The sequence below is a fragment of the Lissotriton vulgaris genome, chromosome 11 (assembly GCF_964263255.1).
Source record: "Lissotriton vulgaris chromosome 11, aLisVul1.2, whole genome shotgun sequence".
NCBI lineage: Eukaryota > Metazoa > Chordata > Amphibia > Caudata > Salamandridae > Lissotriton > Lissotriton vulgaris.
Window position 1 is genome coordinate 188,527,600 of NC_141699.1, and position 17,694 is coordinate 188,545,293.

At 44.6% G+C, this 17,694-nt stretch overlaps 1 protein-coding gene across 3 annotated transcripts in view; it reads right to left on the bottom strand.

Annotated features, from left to right (window-relative positions):
• CMKLR1 (chemerin chemokine-like receptor 1) overlaps positions 1-17,402 on the bottom strand; it is a 317,974-nt gene extending 300,572 nt beyond the window's left edge. For all 3 annotated transcript variants that reach the window (XM_086943088.1, XM_086943085.1, XM_086943086.1), the window contains exon 1: positions 17,182-17,402. The gene's annotated coding sequence lies outside the window, so the exon portion shown is untranslated. The remainder of the gene's footprint in view (positions 1-17,181) is intronic.
• Positions 17,403-17,694: the final 292 nt, after the last annotated feature.

Here is a 17,694-nt window from a genome sequence, read left to right on the forward strand (position 1 = left end):
CAGGAGGACCAACCTGCTTCAAGTATCTGGCCTTTCACAGTGGTTTCTGCAAGTTGAGCAGTGTCCCGCTCAGGGAGGATCTGTCTTCTCAAAAAGTGACAACGTCTCTTCCTGTGTTATTACTTAGAAGTAATGTCAATGCTTCAAAAAGTGATAATGTCCCTTTCTGAAGTGGGAAAGATTCTTTTTTCTCACCCGAACGAATCCACTTGATATATACCACCATGTCTCCATTGCAGTCAACCTTATATTGAGCATAGTTGCCGGTCTGCAGGCCAACCATTAACACAGACTATCACTGGCACTTTGTGCTTTTTGGCACTGTTTTTACTTTAACATTTTGAGATTAATTTCTTCACTTCCACCTTTTGGATTTTTGTTGTTTTGTTCTTATTTTGCTCATAAAAATGTTGATTTTCTTTTTATGTGACTTTTTCTACTGTCTATGTACTCCTTAAATACTGAACTCATTGGCTCTAATTTAAGCCTCACTGCTCCATATCATGTTAAACAGTGACTGAGTACAGTTTTATTTCATTACGTTTTGTGTGACAGCTAGCAGATGGTGGCCTTATCCTTTGAGGTGAACACTTGTCCACCCCAAATAATATTTCACTTTCGTACAGTTATTTTGTTTTCTATTGCTAGCATATGCCCTAAAAAGGGAAGAAAACATTTCACCTAAATGTGGTCATCCTAATCTTTCAGTAAACATTTTAATTTAACACAGTTAACTGTTGCATTTTAATACAAGAATATGGGTGCTTCCCAGCAGTCAGGAGTCCTTAGATCAAGCATAGGTTACGTTTAGTGCATATCAGAGGAAAATATGTTGCTTGTATATACAAAGATTACCTACTGTAGACTTTGAAAGACTGTAACCAGATCATATAGTTTAAACACACAGGGGTTTATTTACAAGCCCCTTGCACCACCATACGTCACTGTTCCCATGTTAGAAATGATGCAAAAGTGTCGGAAGGCGCTTATAAATGAACCCCACAAGCATTACTAAAAATCATTGGCAAATTAAAGTATTTGCCAACCAGCACTGTACTTCCTTTTAGATAAATGTGCACACGTGTTCAGGCAAAATTAAGTTAGTCAGAGTGAAAGACACCCAGGGGCTTATTTTTCAAGCCCCTTGCGCCAACAGTACGTCTCTTTTCCCATGTTTAAAATGACGCAAGCGTGACGCAAGTGGCTTGTAAATCAGCCCCCCAGTCTCTAAAGTGGGATGATTCATTGCCTTATGGTGTATACTGTGGTTGGAGGAAGCATAATGTGAATGGCAAAGGCCCTCTAGGACTCTCTATGTAAGTATATTTACTTTATGTGTTTTCATGAGGTTAGTGTAGCATTACATACTTTCGCTTTCCCGGTTTAAAAAGTAAGGATGTCATGTTTTCTTTATAAACAGAACCTCCTGAGCTACTGTCCACTGCACTGGGGCTTACTTATCAATGATGCACTATACGGTAAATATATAGTACTATTTCACAGATCAATTAAAAGTTGGATATCCTACGATCACAGCTTTCGTCTCGCACTTCGCACACTGTTGCACTTAGATTAAGCATTACATGTATTTTAATGACTATTTTATCTTGTGTATATCTTTTATGATCTCTCATGATCGAAATAAAGATTTGAAATTGATTAAGCAAAGGTGGTTCAGTCAGTGTGACTCACAGTAGTTATCATTTATTTGTAATCTATAAAAAATGTATAAAGCCCACTCAACACAGGGTGTCAGTGTAATGTTCATCCGAGCAACAAAGGTCTATGGCAGTGTTATAGGAAACAAAAACATCTAGGTAACAATATTCATAATTAATATGATATTAATGTTATGAACATCAGAAACTAGAAGAATGAGCAAAGAGAAACCTAGGGGGCTTGGGGAGGAAAGAAATAGATCGAGAGAAGCGAGAAAGGCTGTAAAAAGTATTAAGGAGGGAGAAACGTAATAAGTGAGAGCATGAGGGGAAGAGGACAGAGTAAAGAGGGAGAAGTGAAAGGAGTCTGGATGGAAGTTAGTGGCATCATTACAAGCACTGAGTGCAAACTGAAGGGCAGAGAGCAACCATATTAGAAACCGATCATATCATAAGTGACACACAATAGAAGACTTAAAGGAAATTAATGGCACATATACAAGAAAGAAGAGCAACCTAATGTGAAGAGTGTATCCATATCCAATGCTCCTAAATATGCTATACTTTAGATTCTAGACAAACCCAGAAGTAGAGGCAAGGGAAGACAAACAAGTGCAGTAGAAGAGTAGAAGTTACAAGGGGATAAGGGGATAAGTGGACTGTCTACATGAGAGTAGAGCAGGAATAGTGTAGAGTGGTAGAACATGGAGGTCAACAGGAGAGAGAGATTTGCGTCCATTGAGCACGGATTAGCATACCGCTGGTGCATGCAGTGTAGGTACTCCAGATAAATCTTGAGAAAAAGAGTTTTGAGTTTTCCACAAAATCGGAGTAAAGATTTTGCATATCTCAGTTTTACTGGAAGGGAGTTCTTAATTGCTGGTTCTGCATCACTTGCAGGGATTGAAAAGTTTAATCAAGTCACAAATCTTGACAGGAGTGTGCCTGCTTTAGGAATCTATGTCAATCTACAAGTCACATTACTGCTAGGGTCAACCTGACAATGTATCCTTTAGATTTTTGTAAAATGTGTACCTGTGAGCTATTAAAATAAAACTAGTCCTTAATGCGCCGCGAAAGGAGTGCCCATGTATTTCTGCATGGGTGGTTTAATATTGCATATTAATTACACTTCTGCAATACTGTCAAGGCATCCAGTAGTCCACCTCATGAACCATCGGTGCTAGAGTGCTAGAATTGTTTGATGCCACAACTAAGAAATAATGACCAAGAGTCATATGGGCAAAAGCTTTTTTGTGGTAGGAAACGTCCCGATTTGTAGAATCAGCATGTTTCCATCGTAAAACATGCTTTTACATAGGTACAGTTAGCATACAGAACAGTGATGGATATAATGCGCCACCTGTAATAACTCTGGATCGCATCCCAATCTATCATTATTTTGAACACCGTGCCAGCTCAGTTTGGACCCAGCTTTATGCTAATCAATCTTGGCCATGCTCCAATTGGAAGAGTCCAGCTGACACTGATAAGCCAGGCACTCCCTGAACTGGAACACAAGCAACCCATGATCGGGTTTGCCCTAGTTATTGGCTCATCAGTCGGGTACAGCTTGGTTCCTATGACACACTGTGCATGGGTCCCACGTCTGGACAGACCCATCCCCTCGCCAGAGGTCTGATCGCTCCTCTCGCCGCGCAGCTCCCCCGGAGTGCTCTTGCCCATCCCTCCTCCCGAACGCTACTGCCGTGAGTTTGCGCCCCCTTAGCTGCCCGTCCTGCACGCTTGCACTGGTTTCTCTTTTGCACTGTGCCCACTGTTCGGTTTTCTGTGCCACATTTTGCCCCTTTTGCTTCCTCCTGTTGCCCTTTTGCCGCTTTTGCTTCCTCTTGACGCCCGCTATCTCATGTCCCCCTCGCCGTCTCCTGACGAGGCTCCCCTGCAGCCTGCCTCCTCGACAGCCCATTGGCCACCCGCTCCCGCCTCCCAGCTGCTCTTCCCTCCCTTCCCGCATAAATAGTGGCCCCTGCACGACCATGGGCGTGATTCCTGACCTCGCCAGAGGTCTGATCGCTCCTCTTGCCGCACAGCTCCCCCGGAATGCTCGTGCCCCTTCCTCCTCCCAAACGCTACTGCCGAGAGTTCGCGCCCCCTGAGCTGCCCGTCCTGCGCGCTTGCACTGGTTTCTGTTTTGCACTGTGCACACTGTTCGGTTTTCTGTGCCACATTTTGCCCCCTTTGCTTCCTCCTGTTGCCCTTTTGCATCCTCTTGTCACCCGCTATCTCCTGTCCCCCTCGCCGTCTCCCGCCGCTGCTCCCCTGTGGCCCTGCCACCTCGACAGCCCATTGGCCGCCCGCCTCCCAGCTGCTCCTCCCTCCCTTCCTGATATGCCCACCACTGCACGACTGCGCAGTGGATGCGGGCGCGCCGCTGGCATACCCATCTGCGCCCGTCCGTGCCTGGACCGCACCTAGCGCCAGGACCCCTGGACCCCGCAACCGGTGGACCAGACTCCGCTACGATGCCAGCGCTCTCCACGCTCTCAACACCGGCCGAGACCGCCGCTGCTACCAGGCCACCCCGAAAGGCACCCACGGACCTTTCTCCTGCCGCACCTGCAGCTTCTCCTGCAACACAGCCGCCACTTCCACCAGGACAGGTGCCAACTACCTCCGGTGCATACTCCTCAACACCCGCTCTGCATGTAAACACGCCGTCGAGCTCTGGGACCTACTACACACCCTCGCCCTAGACGTCGCCTTCCTGACCGAGACCTGGTGGAACGACTCCTCGGCACCCCACATCACCATAGCCATCCCGGATGGCTACAAGGTCACCCGCAGAGACCGCAACAACAGGTCTGGTGAGGAATAGCCATCGTCCACAAGTCCACCTTCAAGGTCTCCTCCCACTCAGATGACACCCTCAGTACCACCGATCACTTGCACTTCCGGATCCACACCGACTTAAACACCACCCTCAGAGGAACACTCATCTACAGACCACCTGGACCCCGGCCTCAGTTCAGCGACTCCCTCGCCGACCTAGCCAGCACCCACGCACTTGCCTCCATGGACTACATCCTCATCAGGGACTTGAACTTCCACCTCGAGAACAACAATGACACCAATTCCTCCAACCTGATCGACAACCTCGCCAACCTCGGCCTCAGACAACTCGTCACGGCTCCAACGCAGGCCACTGGCCACACGCTTGACCCTATCTTCTCCACAAACCCACACGTCACCTTCAACCACACCACCAAACTCCACTGGACCAACCACCGATGCGTTCTTTTCACCTACAATAAACCACCTAACAGCCGCACCAGCAAGAAAGCCACCAGGTTCACCGAAGAACTCCAGACCTCCAAATCGGACGTGTCGTAAACTGGAAAAGAAATAAGAAATGGCTACACAAATGAACACCAGACAACTGCGCAGCCCACAAGGACACCTCTCGCAGACATCACCACCTCATCAGACTAGAAAAGAGAGCGACCTTCAAAAGCCACCGAGAAAACAACGCACACAACCATAAAGAGCTCTTCAGCATTGTGTAGGAATTCTCCAACCCCAGCGCCAACGCAAACGACATCCCGCCCTCTCAAGAACTGTGCGACTCACTGGCCACCTTCTTCTACTGGAAAATTGCTGACATCCACGCCAGCTTCCACAACGCAACTGCTCATCCCACACTGGACTCCTCTGCCCCAGCAAACACCACCCATGGCAACCGCCTGACTTCCTGACCCAAAGTCACCGTCAACGAAACAGGCAAGACCATGAACTCCATCCACCCAGGATCACCAGCAGACCCCTGCCCACACCACATCTTTAACAAAGCTGACACTGCCATCGCCCCCCAACTACGGAATGTTATCAACATCTCCCTGGAGACTGCCACCTTCCCGGAGAGCTGGAAGCACGCCGAAATCAAAGCCCTCCTGAAGAAACCCAAGGCGGATCCCAAGGACCTCAAGAATTGCCGCCCATCTCCCTGCTCCCGTTCGTGGCAAAGGTCATCGAGAAAGTCATCAACACGCAGCTGACCCACTACCTCGAGGAGAACTACATCCTTGACCCATCCCAGTCTGGATTCCGAAGAAACCACAGCACCGAGACAGCCCTCATCGCAGCCACAGGCGACATCAGGACTCAACTAGACAACGGAGAAACTTCGGCCCTCATCCTCCTGGACCTATCAGCCGCCTTCGACACAGTCTGCCACTGCACACTAAAAGCACGCCTACAAGAAGCAGGTGTCCAAGAAAAGGCTATGGACTGGATTACATCCTTCCGCCTGCAGAACACAGAGCGTGCGCCTCCCCCCTTACGCTCCGAAGCCACTGCCCTCATCTGCGGCGTACCCCAGGGATCTTCCCTCAGCCCAACGCTGTTCAACATCTACATGGCCCCCCTCGCACAAGTCGTCCGCCAACACGACCTCAAAAATATCTCCTACACAGATGACACCCAACTGATCCTTTCCCTCACCAAGGACTCGACTACCACCAAAACCAACCTCCATGAGGGATTGATAGCAGTCCCCGAATGGATTAGGAACAGCCGACTGAAGCTGAACTCAGAGAAGACAGAGTTCCTCATCCTCGGCCCCACACCGTCAGTCTGGGACGACAACTGGTGGCCAACCACGCTAGGAAAAGCACCTACTCCCACCGACCACGCACGCACCTGGGAATCATCCTTGACTCCTCCCTCACCATGTCAAAGCAGGTCAACGCTGTCTCCTCCTCCTGCTTCAACACACTCTGCATGCTCCGCAGAATCTACAAGTGGATTCCTGCCGGAACAAGAAGGACTGTGACCCAGGTCCTCGTCAGCAGCAAGCTAGACTATGGCAACGCACTCTACGCAGGCATCCCGGCCAAACACCTGTGACAACTGCAAAGCATCCAGAACGCCTCCGCCCGACTGATCCTCAACATCCCTCGCCACACCCACATCACCCCCACCTGAGAGACCTTCACTGGCTCCCCGTCGAAAAGAGGGTAACCTTCAAACTACTTGCCCATGCACACAAAGCCCTCCACAACACCGGACCAGCCTACCTCAACGACTGACTCAGTTTCTACACCCATACCACCAGCTCCGCTCAGCCAACGTCACCCTCGCCGCAGTCCCCTGCGTCCACCGGGTGACCTCCGGCAGCAGATCATTCTCCTTCCTCGCCGCCAAGACCTGGAAAACCCTCCCCACCCACCTACGGCAGACCCAGGACCTCCTCACCTTCAGAAGACTCCTCAACACCTGGCTCTTCGAGCAGTAGCAGCCCCCCCCACACTCAGCGCCTTGAGACCCTCGCAGGTATATAGCGCGCATTACAAATATAGTGATTGATTGATTGATTAGGGCAACATAATTAGTATAAAAAACTGGAATGGCATGGTGTGCAAGAAAGATAGATTTAGGCCTAGAGCTCCCACTGGGGGTGACTGTTTGACATTGTTCAGCTACCCATCCATCAATTATTATTTTTGTGTTTGTCAACCCCTGTGTGACGGGTTTGCCCAGATGTGGGTCCCATGCTAGCCATGCCACTAGATTCAAGCTATCCTGGCTGACGAGGAATGATACCCGGAAACTGGGTGTTGTTTCCAGTCCAGGAGTGAGGACCTGGCCTGGCAGTTCGAGTTGGACAACATTGAACCTCCATACCTCAACTACCGCCTGACATTCCACCAGCCCACCAGAGGGCTCCACTCCACCTCCTTCACCCAGGCCAAAATCTCACACATACTTCACAGATGCTGCTCAGGTTGTTCCATCTCCTACATTGCTGCCAAGTCCTGGAACGACCTCCTGTCTACTTGTGCACCTGCCCATCCCTCCCAGATTTCATGAGGAGGCTCAAGACTGGCTCTTCGATCAAGAGCAGAAGAGCCCCAGCACCTGGAGACCCCTGGGATGACAAGTCACACTGTATAAGAACTTTCTGATATTAATGTCACTGGTCTGGCAGGGTCTGTGGGAAGCTGTGTTGGACTGGCCAATAGGACAATCAGGCAGTGCCTAATGCGCTTGTTTGACATTTCAGTGTATGGGACAGTCTGTTGCCTGTTTGTGGGTGAGTTTGATGTTTTTTACAGTTAATTTGGATCATAATAAGACAAGTATTGCTACTGCATGCTTAAATCCATGCATTCTTCTATACCTGGCAACACCCTTATACCCAGTATCTTTACAAGTTAAAATTCGCCTCAATTTGCAAAAATTGGCTACTTTTTTAGGTTTTGAATTCACTTATGGACACCACTTTTATTTTGGTTCCCCAAGCGTATTTTCTGTCCCAGTCCAAACTTAGTGTGAAGAACCAATGGAGACACTCCAATTGCAAAAGAGACTGCATTTCGAAACTACCCAAACTTTGACTTTTCAACAGCGGGTTGGTATAAGACAGTGATATTTCAGGGAAGATTTTAGGCACAGGGGAATTTATACACTGAAGAAAGGTTCTTAGTATTCGAGAAAGTGGAGGAGCTATATGGAGTGCATACACTGCAGTTTCTGGTTTTACAGTCCAATTGTGGGGGCTAAGAGAAAACCCCCAGGGAAGCCGTTACTGGGAAAAATTGTGTTATACAAATTTTTAAAGGTGAGCTGTATATACCCATCAGTAAATATCATGTTGAATTAAAAATATCAACTGGACCCAAAAGCTACAATTAGATATCAATAACCAGCCAGTCAAAAAACCTTTATTTTGCTTAAAATAGCAGCCATAAAAGTGCAATCATTATTTCCAACAGCAATAGATAAGACAAATACAATACAGGTAAAAAAAAGGAATAACCAATACATCCAAAATGTATTAGTGAAATCATTAAAAATGTAAAATGTGTCTAAAAAGAGGCATTGAAAAACATACAATTACATACATTAGGGGTGAGCCTTTTAATTCCAGAGAAACATAGTGCTTCCTTAGCCATTTATCACTTAGAATTGAATTCATGTAATTCACACATATCTTATCAGAAGAGAGTTGTTGCAAAGCTCTTAATGCTTGCTTAGCTCTCCTTATCTTAATGTCGCGTAATAAAGGCAAAAGAAAATGCTTCCTAGGTTCAGAATATGTATTACAAAATAAAAAAGAATGCAAAGTGCTTCTTACAGAATAATTACCACAAAGGCATTTAATAAGATCAATTACTCAAGATCTGCAATTTGGAAAAGCCACCAAAAAGTGCACCATGTTTAGCCTACCTCACGTTAAATAGAATCTATGTTGGGGTTCATAACCCTGCACAAATGAGGCTCCATCCATTCCCCAGTGAGAAAATCAAGATGGTAACGAACTGTAGTTTTATTAACTTTCTGGGATAAGCTGGACTGCTCTGGTTTCACCCTGTAATAACCAGTTACAAAATGCATTTGACCCAACTCCATATTTTTGAGTAGTAGCTGTTTATTATAAGTTGAAAATCGACAAAGCAAGAAAGTAGGTCTAGCTAGCAGAAACAATTTTCGACAGGTCAACTGGAATTCTCACCAGAACAAGCGACCGACACTCGAATTGACAAACCAAATTAGATGTTTGAAGTTGAAGTTGAAAGGAATTTATTGAGCGCTCGATGACCAAGCGGTTTCTTGGCGCTAAGGACAAATGTAAGGGAGGAACTACTCACTCAGCAAAGGTTTGTGAAAATAGCCAGGTTTTCAACAGTTTGCGGAACTCCATGTAATAAGCTGAGGTTCTAAAAGTAAACGGTAAGGAGTTCCAAAACGCAGGGGCCAGACAGGAAAAGCATCGACCACCATCTTTCTTCCTTTTAAAGCGGGGGACATGTAGTAGGTTTTTAGTGGAGGAGCGTGCTCACTTTAATAACTACATGGTATACAGATCCACACAGTGTGTACTAAAAACTGGTATGTGTTTTTTTATGTGCAAACCGTTCATTCTTTAGATGTTCAATCAGAGACAATACAGAAAACAAACCATATTTTAAAAGGTACCACCTATCACAGTCCAGTTGCAAGGACATGGCACCTTTCAAATTAAATTGGCCACAATTAGTTTAACAGCAACATATAACAAGGAGATGTCGGGATCGAAGCTGATGAATATTAATGTTCCTGAATCTCTCTTGACTACTTCTGAAATGAAGTGTCAGACTTTGAGGTCTAAGGATTAATTAATAATTACACAGTAAAGCTTGTATGGTTGAGATTCTTGTTAACATATATAAAACGGATTGGTTGAATAATATGCAGGGCAACCTTAGATTATTTGAAAGAGGAGATATGTGATAAAGTCTGTAACAAAATTGCAATGAGTCAAAGCAGATGTGGTTTAAGTATTAGCTGTTAACCGAGTAAGATTTCAGATTGTTAACACAAGCATTTGGGAGCCAATAAAAATATAATCGTAGAATTCATTATTTGAAGTTGACAGTAAGAATCTTAAATAGCTGAGGCGCTTTTATGGGGAATGCAACTGGCTGCAACTGACCTGCATTGTCGCAACGAGAAATAAGGCAACAGCCTTATAGAACTACCACAAATGGGGGTCTAATTTAAAGAAAAGTACTGAGCATGTTAAACTTTGGAATGGCAAAATGCAGCTTTGCCTGGAAGGCTCAAAATGCGTGCATTGTTTCAGGTGATATGCCAGATTGGAGGTTATGTATATGCTATATCAGTGGCCAGTTAGCACCCACAAAGAATTGGTAACCAGATGTATGGTATTGGGAGCAGTACAATATGGTGGTAGAAAAACACAAGCATTGTGCATACAGATAGGCTCAATGAATTCCCTTGAAGCTCTACTCTGCCAACTCCAAGATGGCGGCCTGCCTCTATTTTGTATAAAAAAGGCTGGGATCAGATCAGGTTCCCTTCAGAATATTCCACTTGCTCCAGTGAAACATCTTTCCTGAGGCTAGCAGGCGAAAGAGACCCTGAAGGCCCTTGCTTGGACAGAGATGCAGTATGCGTCACAAGTGAGTTAACTCGGTTTTAAAACGCACTTACTTACAGATTCTTGCTTTTCAAACGCTTTTGCAAATCATGGTCAATATACCCATAACTGACATGAAAACGGTACACACGATGACGATAAAAGCAGCTATAAATAACACCCTCAGGAAACGAGAAGCAGTTTTCACAAATAGGCAAGAGGCCAACATTCTGAGAAGTGTTGAGATGCCCTGACAAGCGCCTTGGAGTGGTGCTTGAGCGCGCAGGCCCAGATGCGCATTTCGAAGATTTTTATTTGCACTTTGCATATTAATGGAGAAACTGACAGTCGGGAGCAAATTTCAAGAGACAAGACGGCAAAATAAATATAGCACTTCTGTTAATGAACTGACCTCATTACAATTAACACCCTTCATAGCAAAGAAAAAGAGGCCATGTCAGGAAACGCCGCCAGCCTGCCCATTCCGGCCACTTATCATTAAGCGACTGAACTGCACACATATACATCACCCCGATGGAACGAAGCCAGGAGGCAACTTTTGCGGTGACAGCCTCATTTCCACTTCAGCACATTTTGTTTTCAGGGAGAAATATGAGATCAGAGAAGTGCACTCACATCAAGGGGACGATTGTTTGTTTATGGCCTGCAGTTTGCCAAAATCTGTCTCTGAAAAAACGTATGACATTATATTTCTTGTTCGCTTTGTTTAAAACCCTTGCACATACCACTACAGTCTATGGGTGCCTGGGGCACCATTCTCCACCTGGCTCTCAGACAGCAGATTGGTACTTACTTGTATGTTGCCGAGGGACTCACTGGCGTTAGGGCTTCTACTCGCCTAATAATATACACGTCTTGGCAGTAGTACAGACTTCTTTGCCTGCTTCCTATTACCAGGTTGGATACCAACACTTCAAATCCTGATAATATGGAAACTGTATGTGCAACTTATTCAATTATTACTAATGTTGTGCTCGTTACCTGGGGTTACAAATGTACCCTTCCTTTCAAAATTAAGTAGTTCTTTTTTCCTAAGGAAAGGTTTTAGGAATTTTACAAGTAAACATGCAGCACAGACATTTTTAGCAAGATTTTTAAATTGTTTTTTGCCAGTTCACATAGATTTGATAAGCAGAGTAGCACTTTACAGATATATTTTTATTGCATCTACAGCATCTATTCGTTATGCTCTCCCCTCATTTCCCCTACACACCTGGGGGCAGATTTATGAGGCCCTTGCGCCACGTTTACGCCGCTGTTGCGTCACGCAAGGCGGCGTAAACGTGGCGCATCCCTACGAACGATTTACAACGTGACGCATCTAGGCAGATGCGTCACGTTGTAAAGCCCTGCGCTACTTGTGGGTGTTCCGGCGCAGGGTGGGCGTTCCGGGGCAGGTGCGCCTCGCAAAAGTGGCTGAGTGAAATCTATGACATTTCACTCAGTCACTTTTAAGCCAATGCTGCGTCAAAAGCCTGCGCCTGCTTGAAGCAGGCGTAGGTCTTGACGCAGCATTGTTAAAATGGGGCACCCCCGAGCCTTGCTGGAGCTGCGTCGCACTTGCGACGCAACTCCAGCAATGCGTCACACATCTGTGCCGTTTTTGCACCATGGTGCGCCGCATTATAAATGCGGCGCACCATGGCTGGCAGAGCTGTGGCGCACTGTGGCGCATGTTAACTGGCGCATCCCTGGGGATGCGCCAGTTAACATAAATCTGCCCTCTCATACCTAACACCCCCTAGTTTTATTGAATACTATACTAAGGGGCAGATTTATGAGGCCCTTGCACCACGTTTACGCCGCTGTTGCGTCACGCAAGGCGGCGTAAACGTGGCGCATCCTTACAAACGATTTACAACGTGACGCATATAGGCAGATGGGTCACGTTGTAAAGCCCTGCGCCGCTTGTGAGCGTTCCGGCGCAGGGTGGGCGTTCCGGGGCAGGTGCGCCTCGCAAAAGTGGCTGAGTGAAATCTATGAGATTTCACTCAGTCACTTTTAAGCCAATGCTGCGTCAAAAGCCTGCGCCTGCTTGAAGCAGGCGTAGGTCTTGATGCAGCATTGTTAAAATGGGGCACCCCCGAGCCTTGCTGGAGCTGCGTCGCGCTTGCGACGCAACTCCAGCAATGCGACACAATTCCGGCACAGATGCGTCACGCATCCGTGCCGTTTTTGCACCATGGTGCGCCGCATTATAAATGCGGTGCACCATGGCTGGCGGAGCTGTGGCGCACTGTGGCGCATGTTAACTGGCGCATCCCTGGGGATGCGCCAGTTAACATAAATCTGCCCCTAAATATCCATGTTCAGTTAACGATGCTGCAGATGAAAAAAATGCAAAGTTTTAAAGTCATGTACAAAAACCTACGAAGACATTAAAGCTGCCAACAGGACGGCAAACCTTTGCAGATGCCTTCTGTTTCTGCACTAGCTGTTAAGGACCTGCCAGTGGTACAAACATTTCTTCATGATTTATGCACTAACATTAACTGGCCCATTTAGATGAGTTGCTTTTACCCCTTGGTGGAGCTTACACCCTCGTTTACCAGCTGCTTCTGGCTCATCCCATCTATCATCACGTGATTCCAGATGTCTAATGTTGCTACTAAAATGCATTGTTTTTATAATGCATGTATCATGTAGACCTTTGTTACAAATACTGCTGTAACTATGGTGCTGTAGTTTTCACAATGGTATTACTGTTTTCACAATAGTATACCTGATTTCAAGTTGCAGAATTGCCCTTAGGCTGTATATGCTTCCCAATTGACCCTCACAATGAAATCGATAATAACATCCAGAAATCATTGTTATTGCGCTGATTTCGGAAAGTTATCCTGCAATTCTGGACTTTTGGTGCAGAGAAAGTTGTTCATGATTGACCTAGAGGATGCATCTCTGGTAATATAGTATTCCTATATATTGTCAATTCCCCCTAGATCAGTCCTATCCCAGAGTTCACCCATCTCCGACAGTAACCAAATGGACAAGAGTATAAAATGTGCTAGAACATCTTGCCAACAAATCGGATTCACTGCCTCTCACAAAACCTGTGGGATATCATTTTCTCTGGCCTATCTGAAAATGCAACTACATATCAAAAGGATCACAGCCAGACTGCAAAATCTGAATTATGTCTTTCTTACAAATGTTTCACTTCCAGGTCTGGAGAATTAAAAACAAAAACGAGGGCCCTATTTACAAAGATTTCAACAAGCTAAAGTATCTTTCACTTTTCAATAAATGTACAGCTTTGGGCTATTCTGCAATAAGGACAGTAAAGTGACTCGGAAGTGTAGACTTACATTTTCCACGCACAGCGCCTTGAGACCCCCATAGGTGAGTAGTGCGCTTTACAAATCCCTGATTGATTGATTGACCCTGAAGCAGGGAGTGAAGTCAGTAAAAACAGCAAATAAGACTGTTACATTACTTCTAGCAGGGAATTTATAAACCTCTTTAACATTCTGCATTCTGCATACTTGAGTCTCCACAATTGGGGAAGAGATCTCCCAGATGGCACCACTTGGGAGGGTAGTACTCACAGAAGGCAAAGTTCAGGCACTAGATGTGAGGTTGTTGAAAGGCTTTTTTGTCCTTGAGACTTTAGATCAGGAGGCCAGCCAACTAGCCTCTCAAGTCACTCTGGGCTCATGGGTTCAATCAATCAATCCAACTGAAAACACACCTATTTTCAAAATAGCTGGGTTCCTTCCCCTACTGCCACTCTTGAGTGCTTCAGTTAGTGCGGGGACACGCTTTTAGCGTAACCATGCGCTCTATAAATTTCCCTTAATAATAATAATAATAATAATCTGGGTTCTTATGGTGTGTGGCTAATCACCCATTAGGGTCTGAATTTGCTGGGGATGGGGTTCTGCAGTTCAGTCAAAGAGCCAGGTCTTGAGGGCCATCCTGAATGGAGGCAGTGAAGGGGATTGCCTGAGATGTAAAGGTAGCGAGTTCCAGGTCTCCATAGCGAGGTAGGAGAAGGATCTTCCTCTGGCCGAAGTCTTGCGGTTCCATGGGATAGTGGCCAGGGCCATTTGGGCGAACAGGAGATGTCTAGTGGGTGTGTAGAAGGAGAGTAGGTGTTTGAGGTATGCAGGTCCTGTGTTGTGGAGGATTTTGTAGGTGTGAGTGAAGAACTTGAAGGTGATTCTTTTGTTGATCGTGAGCCAGTGAAGTACTCTTACCTGCACAGGCCACGGTTGCAGTAAAAGCAAAGTCAGCAGAACAGGAGGGTTGAAGAAAGAAATGTAGGGGAGAACCACAACGGGGAAGACAAGTCTAACAAAAAATCTCTATCCCTACACTACTAAGAAACTCTGGACATGATCTTTTCCACTTGCTATCCTGGAAGGGGAAATATTCTAGTCTTTAGCTGGAGCAAATCTCTGACTATTTCAATGGTGGGCTTGAGTTTGGGAATGGACACAAATGTACATGTTTGTTGGCTTTCCCAAACTTCCAGGTCAAACCAAACTGGGGAATGCCTCTTTCCAACACCTTGAATGGGATTTATAACTGTGGTAGTACATTTATTTGTGGCCACCTAGAGCCCCTTGGTGAATTCCTGGCAGCTGTAAATGTAGCATTTTCGGAAACAAACTTAAATTTACAACTGAAAATACTTTTGCTAACAGAGCCCATAATGTTCACTCAGATGAGACCACCAAATGGTTGTCTCTCCTCTCATCCTTCTCAAGATTTTGTAAATGTAATAAAATCCCCCCTGGCACAAGGATCATCACATAGGAAGCACTATATCAGATATGTCACCTTCATATAATAATTAAAGAAATCTCTGCCAGGCTCTGCAAGCAGAGGAAGATTTGTCATTATGGAGGAATGTCCTCAGAAGGGGTAGCCGAGTAAAATAAGCTCTGATATGGTGGACCAACTGATCTGCTGCCAAACTTTAAATAATGTCAAATGGCTTTAGTCCTGAGATTAATTTTACCTACCAATCTGTTTTATTTTTGTGGATGTAATTATTTAAATGTAAGCAAATTAATTCCACAACACCAAGAATTCATTAAGTTAGAACTGAAAAATACAGGATGGCTAAAAGAATAGGAAGTTACATGTCAGGAAGTGGGCACCTTATGGCATACATATAAAAATCAACAACTTAACATTGCCTAAGAAATGTTAAAGAAAAGCACTCCAACGAGTGTACAATGTCTTCGAAATACTTCCTTTCATGTAACCACAGCACATTTTATTCTCTCCTAATTTTTGGTGACCGGAGCATTGTAGTTCATTTTTTACATATTTGATTTTAATGCAAATCCTTGTTGGGCTTTCCAGATTTCGCACTTTAAGAATTATTACTTCCTGGTCTGTTGCTCTGAGGACATTTTAGTGTAGTGCCATAAAATACCTGCAAGCTGTTGATGTTTGATGCGACATAACGTGAGAGTCTAGAGCTATAAGTGTATTTTTAAGTTACATGTACGTTTTGTACGGTTTAAGAGTTGGTCAAGATTTTACATTTTACTCATAACCAAACAATTTCAAAATAATTTTTTTATGTTTTCACATTTTACTGGCAATATTGGAATACATGTGACACGGTTGCTCACATACGTGTGGTGTATGGTTTGCCTTATCCTATATGTATTGTTCGGGTAAATGTCTACGTTATTATATGGCAATATTAATATTTCAGCAAAACATGTACCTTTTAGTAACATTTGTGCTTGAGCCTTACCTCAGATTTTGCAAAGTAACAGCCATTTGGTCCACAACCTCTCTAATATACATTCCATTCTCAGCAGAAAGAACATCTTCCATGGGTTGATTGTTGAGTCAGTGTGTGAACGATTTGGCTATTTTTACTTTTTTCCCTCCAGAACCGGTGTCGAGTAATTTTTTCAATGCATCTGCTTGCAGACAACAGATTCAATATATGGGCGGTGCAATACTTGTTTTTCAACTGAGAAATCTTTGACTAAGGCACCATGGGCAGGCAGATGTTTCAGATAAACGTCAGTGGTTCATTTGTCATAACACCAAATTCTAATTACGGCGGGCTGTGTTTTATGGCAGAGGACGGATGAACCACCGATCTCTGACAGCTCATCTGCATCCATCAAATTCTAAATAAGGCTTAAAGTATTCTTAATTGCATGCGAAAACAAAATCTGCATAAGAGATTATTTCACAGACTTTAGTCACCATCCTTAAGACTCTCTTCGGGTTTGCCATTGTTGAAATGTTCTAAAGGTGTCAGCTGTGGTAGCTCAGTGACTTAAAAGCTTGATGTTGAAATGTAAATGTTCAAATCCAAAAATTAAAATATCAGCCTTAAATCTCTCCATGATTTACGGGTGCAGAACCATTCAATTGGTTACTCATTACACTTGATTTAGAAAATTGTACCAAATTGCAAAAACTGAGGTTTACAGTGCCATGTTAAAAATCAGTTATTTTATTCCTATTGTTATTTTAATTTAAATGATTAAGAATATCATTTCATTATTCATGGAGTGTTTGCACACCACGTAAAATGTAAGGTTTGTGTTTACAGAACAGTAGCAGGTTTTCCTCTAGAGACAATACATTTTCATAGATAATCACATTTAAAATAGACCCTGCTCTTTAAATTCGTGTTACCTGGTTGACTGGAAGGGAGCTCAGTTGCCGCTGGTGAATGCTGAAATTCTTCAAGACTTTCAAATTCTGGTGCTTATCGGAGCTGACAAAATCGAGCAACCTTCTCAGACATCATTTTCACAGAAGTAAAAAAGCTATTCTGGAATAGGAAATAGGGTTGGCATTCGTGGTTTGCCAATAGATGAAAATACTGTGCTCACGCTTCTGCTTTTCGCTTAACATCATCAGATTGTTTGATTGCTCTACTGGGAGTTTGTGTGTCAGCTCTATACCACCAAATGTTGCGAAAATATTTTCTAGCTTCAGAAGGAGGTACAAAAATATGATAATTGCCTTGAGAATGCAGTTTTGTCAAATTACCTAAAACGTTCACATTGCAAAATAACACCAAATAAAGTCGAGCCTTCTCTTCCCCTCAAATAATAATTTGCGAAGGGCATAGCAAAAAAAACAAAAAAACACTGTTGTCAGTTGTCAGATCATGCTAACAGAAGTGGCGGCCTGTGTGAAACA